The following is a 16,549-nucleotide window of genomic DNA, read 5'->3' as shown; positions in this document are numbered from 1 at the left end:
TGTATTTCTCACTGTGTTGCTTAGATATTTCATAAATGCCCTGTTATTTATACAGGTCCAGCAGCCAGGATTGCACTCTGAACCTCTTGTCATCATGTCCAATCCCCGGTCACTGCTGACAAAAGAGGAAATGAAATGACTGACTCTGCAAAATGAATACACAGGAAAACAAGAGTATGATCTTTCTCTAGAAAAACAAAAAATTTATTGACTCAGCAGTGTGTTATATATCAACCTGCCACCTGTAAGCCATGCACTTGCTGCTCAGTACATAGGACCTGTGTACCTGATGCTTTTATCTAACAATGCCACTGAAAGTACGTATCTGTAAAAATCATGTTAAATTCCTTGCTCAGCTCCTGTTTTATTCATGTCTTTTATGAACACCAGCCTGAACCTTATCTTGCTCGGGGCCGGATTTACATAACTGGCGCCCCTAGGCTCACTGCTGTTCATCGCCCACGTCCCCTTCCTTTTATTTGCTCAAATTTTCAACACCTGGACTGGAACAATGGGGATTGGCGCATGGGAAATTTAAAAAACGATTGTATCTCCTGCTCATCCCCAGTGTTCCTGAACCAATGTGAGTGTGGTTGGGCAGCATGCCGCCCCCTTAAATCCTGCCACCCTAGGCCCAGGCCTTGGTGGCCTCTCCACAAATCCAGGCCTGATCTTGACTTTTCTCATCCAATTGGTCACTCATGGAAGCCTGGTATCTATCTGAAATCCAAATTATAAGGCTTTGTAACATGCGGCTTCTCTGCTGTTGCAGAGCTGCTATGATTACCATTTCCTAGTTGTAGTTTAGCAACAGCTGGACAGTGACAGGGTACAGATTCAAAAATCCCAATGCAGGTTAAAAAGAAGCAACAAGTAAGAAAATATTCCACACATTGCCTTATCCCCATACGATGCAATGTAAAAAATGGACTCTGTGGTGTATTAGCCTCAGACATGCCAACAACACGGCTGAAAGAAATGAACTCTGTATAGTATATTTACTCTAGACATGCCAAATTTACTATTAAACCCTATGGCACTAGTGTTGATGGGTAATTGCTCTGAACACTCTGCACTGAAACAGATACACTCTAAAGCATGCATTTGATTTGTTTCTGATTACTGTTTCAGCATGATATTTTTATAAAACAATATACATACATAAAATAACTGTGGAATGTCAACACTTTAACTTGCGAACAAATTTAAAAATACATAGTGTAGGACAGTACTGATGTGCTGTGACAATTTAAAGCTTTATTATAAAACTATATTATACTGTACCTTTATAACTAGGAAACCCTTACTCTACTACCATAGACACTTTTAATACAGGCTACAAATGAAATTCACATGCAGACATGATTGATTATTAATAAACACATACATAGTTAATTTGGGTTAAAAGGAGACAATTGTTCATCAAGTTCAACACTAGTAACTGTAACCAAACAATCACCAGTATCACTGATATTTAAGTCAATTTATCAATAGAAAACAAGGTGCAAAGTGCAAAAATCAGGTACAACCTGCAAAAAACAGCATACACCATACCTCTAGGGCAGTGCTGTCCAACTTCTGTGGTACAAAGAGACAGAATTTTTCTGACCTACATAGTGGAGGGCTGATAATGCCATTGTAAGCTACTCCCTGTTTTTAAACCACACCCACTTTAAACCACACCCATGTTACCACAAGACCATAACTGTGGTAACACCAAAAAACCAAATGGTTGGTGCTCACGGCAGGGATATCACTCATATGTGAAAAGTTATATTAAGATATACCCTTAAATCCATATGCCCCTAACAACAATTTTCAAATGCTAATAACCCCCCAGAACAAACCCATACCAGACTTATGTTCCACATGCAGAGTATGGCACACCCAAGGAGAATAGGGCAGACATAGTGTGGCACACACAGGCAGAATAGGACAGGCAAAGTATGGCACACACAGGGAGCATAGAGCAGGCAGAGTACAATACACACCAGGAGCATAGGGCAGATTGAGAACGGCACACACAGGGAGCATAGAGCAGGCAGAGTACAGCACAAACCAGGAGCATAGGGCAGATTGAGTATGGCACACACAGGGAGCATAGGGAAGGCAGACTATGGCACACACAGGCAGAGTATGGCCCACAGGGAGCATAGGGAAGGCCAAGTATGGCACACCCAGGGAGCATAGGGCAGGCAGAGTACAGCACACACAGGGAGCATAGGACAAGTTGAGTACAGCTAGGGTTGCCATCTTTTCCAGAAAAAAATACTAGCCTTCCTATATATTTATCTTTTTTTCCTAATAACATTGGGGTCAACCATCATTTTTACCTGCCATGTGGCAACCCTAAGTACAGTACACACAGGGAGCTTAGGGCAGGCAGAGTATGACACATACAGGGAGCATAGGACAGACAGAGTATGGCACACACAGAGAGCATAGGGCAGGCAAAGTATGACACACACAGGGAGCATAGAACAGGCAGAATATGGCACACACAGGGAGAATAGGGAAGACAGAACAGAGCAGGAGACAGGGAGACTCTAAGATGTGCTACATACAGTGACACAGTGCTGGTACTCCATCAGCATTTTGTATGTGTGAACAATGTGGCCAGTTTCAGTCTGGGTCTCATGTGTGAACAATGCAGTGTGTGCGCAATAGAGGTGTTACATGCGTGAACAATGCAGGATCTAAATTGTCTGAATTGAGGTATAAACAATGAAGGGGTCAGAAAAGAAATTACCCTAGCACACCCTGGCCTTCCCAATCAAATCGAATCCCAGGTGCTCAGTGAAGGAGGCGTTTGGCTACCTCAAGATCCACGTGAAAGGTAAGAAAACACTGGCACAGCATGGGTTGCTTCTAGCAGGGAAATCCCTTGCTCATTTATTGCGGATGCAACGTTTCGGGGTGTAACCCCTTGCTTGACAAAGGGGTTACGCCCCGAAACGTTGCATCCGCAATAAATGAGCAAGGGATTTCCCTGCTAGAAGCAACCCATGCTGTGCCAGTGTTTTCTTACCTTTCATAAACAATGAAGGGGCCAGTTATCTATGTAGTATACTTTTTAAAGTTTACACATGGTAAGCAGACACATCAGGCAGACTTTCATGTGGGGGGTCACATTAGGGCGGGCTCGCCAGTTGGACAGCACTACTCTAGAGAGTAGCCAGTAGCCATTCAAACACGAACATGTTTTCCATTAATCATTATCTGCATAAGGAAGGAAGAAGAACCAAGGATACAAGATGCTCCAAATCTATATAAATGTTTAGTACATAACTATCTTGCACTGGTGAGCTTTGTGTCTTTAAAGGAGACATATGTAGTGTCCTGAAAGGGGTTATGGTAAACATGTAAATATGTAACTGAGCCTTTTAATTGGTCACAGGGCTGAGCCATATCAATAAGTACTTTTACAGGCAACCGTTAAATAACAGAATTTTCTTGGTAAGATCACAAAATTGTATTTTAAAATACAATTAACTAAATCTTGATGAGTCACCTACTGAAACAGAAGACCAAATTGCTAGTTACAGACATAAAGCAGTATATGCCTGTGGGTGTCTGAAAAATTTCCATTTCAAGTGGAATTATTCACTGTTTCTCTAAAACTAAATTAAACAAGAGCAGAATATTCTCAGATAAAGATGTTGCCATGTCAATATACACTGACTTAGCATAAAGTAGTTTAAATAAGGTGTATTCTTTGATTTAGTAATACAATGTGCTACAGAACATCAAGCAGAATGTCTCTGACACAATCCTGTTTTTTCAGTGTATATGGATACATGACTTACAATAACTTTAACTCTTTTGCTAATCCTTTTGACACCAGTACTCACTCCATGCTCACAGCAGATCATGGGTTAAATTAACTGTATTTTCAGGCAGATTTTTCAGGATTCCTTTTGAGGAAGGTGTATAACCGATGTGACACTCAGATATCCAAAAATACGTATGGGTTACTCATAAAATAAGACATTTAGATTTATTTACAGGATAATGAATTATGGTATGGGATCTGTTGTGCAGGCAGTGATTTAAATGAGGGACTGTAATATGAATAGGAGAGGGCCTGAATAGAAACATAAGTAGTTAAAAGTTACAATAACAATGAAATTGTAGCCTAATGGGGCAAGGGGTTTGTTTACCAAATTGTGATTTATACATATAAATTACATGGATAACTTGTAGGATTTCTATATTTTTTCTTTCCCTCTCTTTTTCTCTTGCATCTTCCCTGCCCCTTTACCTTTTGTTAAATTATTCTCCTGTATTCTCCTAGGAATGATCCGATTCAGCCTGAAATTACCCACCCGAAGGTGAGCATATTGGGGAGAGATCGCCAAATGAGCAGATCTCTGTATGTATGGCCAGCTTAAGTGAAGTGATGAATATAAAAGTATATAATATACTGTAAATACATATATAAAATATAAACGTATATAATATTATATATCCATAATGTTACACATATTACACTATATTATGTTTTCTGAAGACAGTTTCCCTTTAATAAGTTACTTATCCTGCAACAATAAACAGCATTAAATATGTTTTTGCAACACTGCAATATCTAGCACTTATGTATTGGTTTCTAGCTATTTTCCTACCTAAATATACTAATGTTAGGGTGAGAGGTAATCAAAGGAATGTTATCTCAATGGATCAATAAGTCAGTCCCTTTTGCAATACAAATGTTTGCACTCAGGGAGATAAATTCTGTGTTATACTGTTTAAATGAACATACAGTAGTAAATGCAAACACCACAGCCTATTGCACACTGACAGAGACAGGGCACCTCCAATAAAGGCTTAAAGTGGTGCCCACCTGTCAACACTGTATGCCATAGGCACAGTATTTCCCTTGATTCTCTATGGGATGCAGGGATAGGAGATTAAGGGTGTTTTGTGTGCTACAGCCTTTACCCTGCACACAAAGGGAAAATTAGTAGGGAATAAGAATTGGCCTGTTTTGCTGAAATAATATCCCCCCTGTGTTCCCTAAAAATGTACCTTTCATATTTCATCGCCATATCCCAACTGCTTTTCACTGGTGCACATGGTCCTCAGATACCCTGCACCCTGTAGGAAGTGCACTGAGTGTTGTGAGCTAGGCTTAGAGACAGTAGGATTTGTTCTATAGAAATACTGGGCATGGGAAGCAGCACATATGCCTTATATTCAATGATGGTTACAATGATGTTTATCTAGGGCTTTAGCTGCCCTTAAATACAAATTAAGAACGTAGTAGGGAAATTGTCTTGTCTAGATTTATTCATCTGACCAAATCTGGGATGCTATATCATATAGGGGCAGGGGGGCTAGCAGTTTGTGTCTAGGGTACCTGAAAAGATTGCTGAAGGCTGTTGTGGTTTCTGGGAGTTGAAGTCAACAACACCTGATCGACCATAAAGTCCTGCTTTATATTAATAATGGGACCACACAAATTCTGCTCTACCTCAGACCCCCGTTTAACAAATAAAAAGGTCCTTCTGCAATATAACAAAAGCAAAGGGCATTGCTACCATAGGTATTTTGATGCAGCTGTATTAGATCTATTTCCTTATCTATTCAGGGAAGTTACTTGCTTCCTTGGGAGTAGGCAGATAATTGCTCCTACTGTTGATCAATATTGCCATTTAAGTGACTGCATAACGTGGTTACTTTACCCTTCTGCTTGCACTGAACTAACTCGCATTTCAGATTGCCTAGCCATGATGACTCAATATATAATTGACCGACTTTAGGTGGTTTGGAATATTTGTGACTTTAGATCATCCATGTAACATTGGGGTTTATATAACTGTGTGATGCACACCCTGACAAAAAAAAATGACAGTTGGGTCTATTAACCATTAGATTTGCCTCTGGTGTAAAGTGAAAATCAAGTGAAATATTTTATCCACAAAAACAAATTAAAGTGGTCCTTTACACGCACAAGTTAAAGAATGCACTCAAAATTGTGTCCTTCCAAGTATAAATTACAAAGGTATTTATGTCAATACATGTTGATTTTATATGTTGTGTCTGCACATACAATTGACTTGCAACTAATGAATCCAAAAACACGACCGTGATTTCTTCAAAATTCTAATTCACTCTTTCATTATGCCATTTATTGACTACTGTAACTCTCTATTACACTCTCCATATACTGTCACCACTCAATTCTAATATAGTGTTCTCCAGACTGCTCATTAGGCTTTTCTATGAATCTACTCTTGGGTAGTACTGTCATTAACGCTTCATTAGAGCTGCACCACTAAACTGGCATCGCCCTCCATGCTCCATCAGACTTCCCCTATTTTCATAAAAACCTCTTGAAACACATTTATTTTAAACTGCATATAATCATTTACTTAGCTCTCTTTCTGCTTCTTCGTGATGTATATTAAACCACTGCCACATGCTAAAACAATACTCAGAGTCATATCCCACAATTTCCTGCCTCGTGATTTTGCTGAACCCAAACATTTTGGGGGTTATTTATTAAGGTTTGAATTTTTGCCACAATTCTAATTTGTTTGCACAAAAACTTACAATTTTTAATTAAATTTTCAAAACCTTGAGGTTCTGCTATTTATTATGCAAAAAACCGTAAAAGTAAAAAATTGGCATCTAAAAGCTGGCACGTTCACGTAGAAATCAATGGGAGTTGTCCTAGGCAAAAAATTCAAGCCAAGATTGTAAACTCACAAATTCGAGTTTTTTAAGCCTATACACTAGAAAAATTCTAGGTGTTCGAGTAAATTTTCATTATTATTTTCAGTTTTTTACATTTACATTTTTTTCATAAATAAGCAAACATTCTAGTTTTTTTAAATTGTGAGTTTTTAAAAAAAAAAAACCCCCTCTATACCTCAAAAACGTGAATTTTGATAAATATGCCTGTTTCTTGTATCCACCTCCTTTTAGACTGTACGGTTTATGACACACATGGTGTTTTACCTACATTGGAGATATTGCCTCCATGTTTTATGAGCATTGACAGAAACTGCACAAACTCTCAATGCTCACATGGGGAAGATTTTGGCTTGAAAATGTACAGTTGTGTGTTTTCAGGCAAACTGACGTTTTCTGAGCCTTTTATGCATACGCACTGCATTGTTACCTCTTATATTAGTGTAAAATAAAGAATATGGAGAGAATCCCCACTTACAAATAGTTACAAATCAGGGGTGCCGTGTGCAGGATAAAATTATATAGTAAACTGACAATTAAGAAGCATAGTAATCCAATGAGTGTATTATCAATCCTCCATGTTATACCGAGCCTCTGGACAGTCAGAAGTTAAAACATAACTTTTACTGCAAAAATTAAAACACCAGTATGTCCCAAGTAAGTTAAAATCAAAGGCAGGAAGGTGTGTAGCAGAGAAGCGAAATAATAAAGTATATTCCACCCTGGGGGGGGGGGGTCTTTGCTAATACAGCTTCAGAACCATGTGGCTCGCCAAAGGTTTAAATAATCATGTGCCCCAATGGTGCGTTTCACTGTCTTTATATTGGACAATAAATAAATCATAGTGTGCACCTATTCTGCCGAGTTGTTATGCGTTGCCAGCAACTGTAAACTCTTCAATCAATTAGGTCCTCTATATTATTTTGTATTTTTGGTGTATACACCTTTCTCATGTTGTACAGAAAGAAGTAATGATAGCTAGACTGACCAAAGTACAAATTCTGATATAAGACTTCTTTGTTATCAGTAGGATGTTACAGAATTGCTGATACAAGGACTTGCTGTCAGACTGGCACCATAACAACAGAGATTTTGCTGAGAAAAGAAGAGGGATATTATCAAGTAGATAAGAACATGAGAGGCTAGTACCACACGGGGCTGAAAATGACCTGCTGGAATACGCAGACCAAAAATCAGTCCTTACATGAGCCATAGCCTTGTCTTGTGTTCGCATAAGTAACTTTTGTGTTGGCTGATTTAAACAAAAAAATGGGAAGATTTGTGTTTTCTTGCAGGAATCAGCCGAGTGTTTGCACTGGAGCCGACAAAACAGTTCCTTATATGAACAGAAGAGGAGGCTACTGCCTAAGTAGGAGTTATATTTCAGCAGGGCGATTTGTGCCTCTGTGTGAAAATAGCCTAAAAGTATGTAGTATGCAGCAGATATAAAGGCATATATACTCACTGCTTTGAAATGTAAGGATATTGGGAGTCACTAAGGAGTTCTGTTATGTTTGTTACCTATTATATGGCAATGTTGTAGTTAGTTACATTTGTGCTTCCATAGTAAAAACAGTGCAGTGATCCTATGTTCACTGACTTACAGTGACACCTAGTGGGTACAAATAATCCATATCTGCATGCAGCATTTACATGCACTCTCATTGCTGCATCCCGCATACAGAAGCCGAGGGTCACTCCTGCGTTGCTGTGCAGTGGAAATCATAATAAAGACTCCCCAAAGGAATACAGTTACAAACATTTTGTTATGTTATGTATTAAATGTCTGTATGTTCGCACACTCAACACAAAATGCAATTTAGAGAGAGAGTGGTTTGAAAAAATAATTTTTACTTTTACTTTTATGCAGAGAAAGGCATTTTACATAGATAACGCTATACAACACATGGCACAATTTATACAATATTAAAAAAATATAGAATATAGAATATAACCCACTCATTAGTAATACATAGTCAATGTGAATCCCCTTGACAAAGGCCTTGGTGCCGAAACGTTGGGGCCATTCTCATTTTCCTGGTAGGTGTATCCGCTCCTTGCTTGTTTCTTGCTTGCTATGTATTACTAATGAGTGGGTTATATTCTATACGATTCTATACGATTTTTTTAATATTGTATAAATTGTGCCATGTGTTGTATGGCGTTATCTATGTAAAATGCCTTTCTCTGCATAAAAGTAAAAATTATTTTTTCAAACCACTCTCTCTCTAAATTGCATTTTGTGTTGAGTGTGCGAACATACAGACATTTAATATTGATACAGGTTACCTGCAGTAGGGGTAACATTTGTTTCTGCACCTCTTATCATTTTTTGAAAATTTTGGTGTGCCCTCCATCCATTATTAATTTTAATAGCACATAGTTATGTAGTCATAAGCAGTAAAATCTTCACCCGACATTACAGGATTTAAACTCAGTAGATGGGAAATTACATTTCCAGTGGGTATCCTCCAACTGAATTAACCCTACAATGATCATCATATGAATATGAAAACATTGATGAAAGTAATAAACTGCATAGCTATCATTTCTATAATATTGACCTATCCAGTAATGAAACTCGATGGTTATTAGATGCATAAACCTTTATTACGCTTACTATACAATCAACCTACGAAATGTTTGCATCATATTTAATTAAAATGTATGGACTAAACATAACATATTTAAATAGTTACATTTTTAAATAATGATGATTAATTTGTCTAGTTAATCTTAGTTTGAATTAATTGAATAGAAAGATTCGGGCCTGTGTGGACTTTTGCTACATTAAAATAACCCGATTATAATGAATACTTGAGGGAATTAATTGTGCAAAGCTAGAGTTTGCCACCTTTTTAATAGCGCAACTCTGGGCAGGCAGGGTAGTTGATGTCAGGGGAGGTGTGAGTGGTGTCTGGGGCGGGGTTATGACATTGTGATCGCTAATTGGCTGATTGCCTTGCCAATAACTTCAATGTCCTGTCTGGATTTCCAAATTAGGAATTCTAAAAACTGGGCTGTATGGGGGAAAACCAGGACAGGTGGAAACTCAAGTGCAAAGCTGAACTAAAACATATTTGTGTCTAATCAGGCCCAGATTTGTGGCAAGGCACCGCCGATGGGCAATAGGACTGCGCCGCCTAGGGGCGCCCAACCGTCTGAAACGGCAAATATCTCAGAAACCACAAAAACTAGAAGACTACACTAGTACTCAAAGGGCCACTTTTTTTGGGGGGGGGGTTTGATCCCTTTTAAGTGGCCCTCTCTATGCTGCAGGTCACAAACACAACTCTACCTGTGAGGGTCTTTGAGATGTATTGATTTATTTTTGATTGCAGTATGTGTTGACTGGAGTTGCAGTATGTTAAAGCTGAAGTGGCAGTTGCACCTGGTATCACTGAAAATTTGCACGTGCCATGTTTGTGCAATTCTGAATAGATATTTATTCCTGGGTTTTTTTCCCTTTAAAGGGTTAAAATAAAACTGATGAAGTGCCAATAGAGAGGGCACGAAACGCGTTAGTTCGCACCACTTACCCACTGCCTGTTATCACTTTTTGCAATCTGAATAAAGCCGCTTTTTCAAAGATGAAGTGTGGCGAGTCTTGATGTGGACGGGCCAGCGCTGAACAGCGATACACAGATTTTGTACTACAGATGCCGGCTTGGAGTTGCCGGAGTATCGCGAGAGCTGCGGCCGAGACGCCACAAGGAAGGGTGAGCTCCGCTTTAATCTCTCATCACCCGTGTTTCTGTTTCTTAAAATAAAACTGACTACACAAAACCGATACTGAAGGCAGACAATTAACTCGTCATTCCTATCACATTATGCTTCTGAAGATTCTCCTCTGCAAAGATGCTTGTCATTGTGCAACCCTTATCTCTGGTGTTCTTGTGACTATAATGTGAAACAACAGAGACATGCCTGCAGGACACAGGATCAAAGCATTTAAATTGGATGCTCATCATTTGACTGTTTTTATTTTTGCTTCTACTCAGTGCTGCTTCTGCCGTGTGACATGATGATAACCTTGCCTTCGGTGGCACTTTACCAGGGGTGGCAAAAGCAACCCCTAGTAATGCCCTAGTCAGAGTGCAGGATGTGGGGGTTGGGTTGGTCGCTCTAGGTGAAAGCCAGCCAAGAAGTGCCCCTGGGAACTGCATATCTTTTTTGCATGGTTTTATCTTGTGCATTTTTGGATTAAAACCTTCCTGTCACAGCTCTGTCAATTTATCAACTCTTGTAAACCATTATCTTAGTATTAACCCCAAGGATTTCACAGGTTGCCTTCTCATACTGATGTGATTATAATAGACTCCAAACACATGCAGGCGGGTTAATTATGATTTATAATCTCTGTAAAGTGCTGTGGGAAATTTTAGTGCCCCAAAACTGGCTCCCTGCTCAACACGCCCATTCCCTTCCCATACTTCCCACCTGTCCTGTTTTTCGCAGTCTCAATTTTAACAGCTCAACCCGCAGTCCCTGATTGTTACTGAAATGTCCCGTCTCTTTGATCTCCTGCACTGAACAGCCAGAAAAAGATACAAAGTTTCTAAAATGTAATTGGCAGGTACACTTCAATACATTTGTAACAATTTAAGATAAGTAAGAAATAATTGTGACAATTTAAGATAAGCAGGTCTCTTTGGGAAACTGTGACTTTCAGCTTAAAGGGCAATTTACTTTCATTAGCAAAAATGTAATAACACATAAAAAACACAAAAATATGTTCAAACCTTCATAACCTGCCTAATTTTGTAAAATGGTAATTAGGGGGTGTGGCCATAAAACAGGCGTTGTCAAAAATGTTGCCGCGCGGCTAAACTTTATGTCCCTCTTTCTATTTACAAAATGTTGGGAGGTCTCTTATTCTCTTATCAAACTCCCCTTCCTATTACCTGTCCCCCCAACCTCCCATTCCCCGTTCCCTTTCTGTGCTTGCGCAGGATATAGAGTCTGGCACAGAACTAGAGACTGGCGAGCAGGAGATTTGCAAATCTCCAGCGTGTCTCCAGTATTAGAACTAATTTGGATGCTGCCCCTGAAATTTTGCCACCCTAGGCCTGGGCCTATATGAACTTGCCACAAATCTGGGCCTGTTTGGCAATAGACCGATAATACAATAGATCATAATCATCTTGAACATATTCTGTAACACTCCCTAGAGTCCTAATTGTTTAAATAATAGCTGCCCACACTTATTGCAATTGGTAGTTAATATCCCTTTCTTAAAAATAAATAATTATTTTTCTCTCTAATACATCTAAAAAAATCCTCCAGTAATGCAGTTTTAGCTCCCTTATATCAGAGTACCAAGTCTTGCTTGTCCTGGCCTACCGATGACCTTGTTTTTGATCATGGCAACCTGTTAAATAAAATCCGTGATCTTGTGCTTGCACTTTTCACATCCCAATAAATTTATTTTTCAGAGGAAAATCACATTATGGAACTGGAAATAATCTTGAGATTTGTGACTACAGATTAAAATTTGCAATGGGAGTTATATATTGGAGTTATTGATTGTCAGTTATGAGTCCAGAATGAGTATGTTTACACTAGGAGAAATGAACAGGAGCTGTAGAATTATAAATGGTGTGTAAGAGAGCATACACTTACTTTTCAATCTCAGTCAGTCAGGACCGCCACCAGAATTTCGCGGGGCCCTGTATGAAAAAAATTCCTTACAAGTATAAAAAAAACACATTGGTGGCCACCCCCCCCACAACTAAAAAAAAACGCATTGGTGGCCAGAACTCCTCCTACAAGTCAAAAAAAACATTGCTGGCCAGGGTCCTTCCATTAAAGTTTTAAAAGAAAACATGGGTGATCAAGGTCCCCCTCATAAAGTTGTAATAAAAAACGTTGGTGGCCAGGGGATCAGTGGAACTTACCTTTCAAGTTTTCTTGAACCCAAGGGGGCCTAGCTAATCCAGAAAGCGCAGCATGACCAGGCCCAGGGTGGTGGCCCTGACTACAGTAATTATTACTCTGTGGTTAAATGAAAAGGCAAGGTGGTTGTCAAGTTGTTAGCCCCCCCAAGTGGTTATAGTATCTCACCTGTTACCCCAGGCTGGTGCTATTCTTCTTCAAAAAATGCACCAGCCCAGGGTGCTATTTTCCAAGAGCTCAGTCTCCATCATCTTTTTGGGTTCTATAAAGTACATAGGCAGTACAAAAATCTCAGTTACAATTCTGTACTGTGTATACAACTGTAATAGCTAAGGAGGGTGCCTAGAGATAGAAAGAATATTGTGGTGTGGTGTAGTATCCCCAGGCTAATGCAATTTTTTAAGTAGAGTAGCACCAACCCACTGTAACATGACAACTTTCTACCTTCAGTTATTTTTAACAGCAACAAGGTTTAACATATTTAATGTTTCTGGGCTAAACCTCATTTTATCAGATAAAGCTGATCTGTTCATAAAATAAAGAATGATTTAACCCCTTTAGACCACATTAGATTTTTCTGTCACATTTGACAAAAGTGGCAGTTAAAGGGGCAAATTCACTAACCTCCGTAAATTCGCCATCGACGGCTTCGCTCACATAGCCATACTTCGCCAGGAAAACGCTAATTCACTAAAATGCAAAGTTGCATCCAGGGTGCCGAACGATGGCGAAGTTTCGCTAGCGTTGGCTAATTTGCATATGGCGGGAAGTTAGATTTCAATGGACTACACAAGCCCAGGGGACCTTAATAAAACAAAATAGAGTTGTTATATTGCCCTACACATGAGCCCAGTGTATAGTTTATGTGCCATATGTTGGGAAATGTAGGAGGGAATCCAGGTACCCTAAAAAAAAATTATGATCTTTTGCAGCCTACCACCCTGAAAAACTGAAAAGTCACCAGCTTTTTTTTGGACTTAGAAAAATTTTCAAATTTTTTTGAGGAACTCCTATCTACTCTATTGCACTTCACCTGGTTTGAGGTGCGAAGGCAAGTCTGGCGCAAGAGGTAATCTGCATCTTAGTGAATTTGCTTCGTTAAGTCCATTTGCCAGAGCGAAAGTTCGCCCGCCATTAGAGTGCGAAGTAGCACTAGAGTCTATCTCCTTCGATATCGAATTACGTCAGCGCCCGTTAGTAAATAGGCGAAGTCCCAAAATGCAGTCACGCTGGCGAATTTTCCCCAGCGTTAGTCACTTCGCCCTTTAGTTAATTTGCCACAAAATGTTTTTTTAACATAAAAAGCTGAACCAAAGCAATTTCACAAGTTTATCTTATTGAATTTGACATAAACAAAAAATATTTAAAAAAAAAAAAATAAACTTTGAAACAAAAAATTACAACCCATGATATTAATGGTATTTTCTGTACTGGTTTATTTGAGGTGATGCTAGCCTATGGGCTCTGTTCCATCAGTAGGTGCATTTGTGCACAATGTTTATAATATATGAAAATATACTCAGAACAACTGTGCAGAAGTGCAAGGAGCAGCTTTAGATACAATTACTTTTTATAAAGAACAATAATTCGCATTGTTACACCTTTTTTCATGTGGCCAGAGCTGTGGTTGTAAATGATACCTTTTATGTAAAGCTGGCCATAGATGTTGAGATTTTTAAAAGATCAGATCATCATCGTGAGACCTGATTTTCTCGGAACAATCGTACGATCGTACGAACTGACCATCAACTAAAAAGACCAATTTTCCAGGAAAACAAAGGGGAGCTGCCTGCTTGGCCCTGCAAACATAGATACATTGCACTGGGGCCGACAAAGATTTTTTGACCTGGCCGATCAATTACCTGACAGATGTCGGGCGAAAAATCGTAAGATGTACGATCGTTTGAATCCCACTAACCGCACTATAATTTCGAAGGATTGGTTGGGCTTCCCTAAAATCGGTCATTCGGCAAGAAGAATCGTCGCGTCTATGGGGAGCTTAAGTGTTAGAATGACAGTGACATCTAGTGGTAATCTTGAATGTGTGGAAAGAATGAAAATTCATATAAGAGAAATTCTATGCTCCTTTAATATTTTTAGCAAGACTTCCCAAAAAGAACATTAGCTGCTTTATATCTAAATACAGAATGATTGGTTGCAGGAGCCCGCCCAACAGCTGTGCAGCTTCTAGATGTGTATAATAATAAGAGAACCAATAAGGTGCCTTAAAAGACATTACTCGGCCCCCACTGAAGAATAATTACACCACTGCACTGCTGAAAACATGTTCTAATAAATATGAAAAGGGGTGCCTTAATTTTAACATGTACGTGGATTTTTTTTTTGTTAAACCCGGTTTAAAGAATAAATGTGAAATATAATTTCATGCTGCACCTCTAGGCAAAAAGAAAGAAAACAGCAGTTTGGCTGTTAAATGTTTTTCCACTTCAAAGAGATAACCTATAACCATATATTTTACTGTTTTGTTGTGTTATGTGTTTGTCCTTAAATATTGGCAACTTAAATAAGTAAAGATATTTGCACTGCACATTGGCATAACAGATACATAATCTATACACACAGTAATGAATACACACAGAAAAATCCATTGTAAAAGGGGGGGGATATTACTAATATGGCTGATTGGGTACAAGCTGAAAGCTAATGAATAGTGGGCTTCACATCGTCATGGCTTTACCTACTGTTAGGTTTAAAACATGTCAACCCAAAAAAATAAGGGCAGGACTCCACGGACGAGCTGCACAAAAACGCAGGCGTCATGTCGGATGCGACGAAATAAGGTAAGTAATGCTATCGTCGGATCCGTGCCGCATTGTTGATGCGACTCGACTGTCAGATGCAGATGAAGCGTGCAGCGTCTGCATTTGAGAGTCGTGTCGCATAAACGCTGCAACATGATCCAACAATAGAATTACTTACCTTATTTCCGACGCAACGCCCGTGTTTTTGCGCAGCGTGTCGGAATCGGCCGTGGAGTCCTGCCCTAAAAGAAAACACAATTATAAGCAACTTTCCAATATGAATCTATTAAAAAAAATTGTTAGTGCTTTAAAAGGTATTTTTAAATGTAATTGCTATTAAAAGCAGCATTTGCTTAACTCCTGCTCGTTACCTTTTAAACAGTGTTGCAAATGTCATTCTCCTCCAGCAAGACAGGTCTGTCAATCTGTTGGCTTGTATTACATTGTTTCAAATGCCAGAGGCACCAGGGCAGAGAATAGAAAGGGACAGACAAACATTGCTTTCAATAGCAACACAAATAACTTAAAATTTGTTATAAATGTATATTGCAAATTTGCTTAAAATTGGGTTTTCTTTAATTAGGGAAAACATTTTTTTTTTTTGGGTTGACGTACTTTAATTACAGGTGTGGGATCTATTTTACAGAAATCAGTTATACAAAAAGACAGAAATGCTAATTTAGAAAAAAAAACAAAAAAAAAAACTTATTTTTGATTGATTAATGGGACTATGGTACTATGTAACTATGATTTGCTTTTAGGTTTCTGTAAAAAAAATCAACTGTACTAAGCCATGTTAAGGTTAGTGTCTTTGTATTTAAATGTTATTGTTTATTGGCCAGATTATTGTTCGGGTTTCACAAGGCTGTAAACCAAACAGAAGTAGTGACCCAAACAGGCCTTAGAATAACCGAATAGTTGGCAACCATATTTACCACATGGGCACCAAACCATTTTTTGAATTTGCCAATATGATCAGCAGGGGTGTACTCTGTTAGCAAACTTGCACATTTGCTTTTTTATTTAGAACCAAGCACTTTGTTATCCACAGCAACCCTAAAAACACAAAAGTGTATCCATGCAACGTTTATGGTGGACTGTACTGGTGTACATAGGCATTTGTACACTTGACACATATCTGAGTGCACCTAACGTATTAGGTAATGAATTCCCTTTTATTTATTTTTTCCCGGCTGTAT

Source organism: Xenopus laevis, chromosome 1S (assembly GCF_017654675.1).
Source record: "Xenopus laevis strain J_2021 chromosome 1S, Xenopus_laevis_v10.1, whole genome shotgun sequence".
NCBI lineage: Eukaryota > Metazoa > Chordata > Amphibia > Anura > Pipidae > Xenopus > Xenopus laevis.
Note: the sequence above shows the minus strand (reverse complement) of the source record.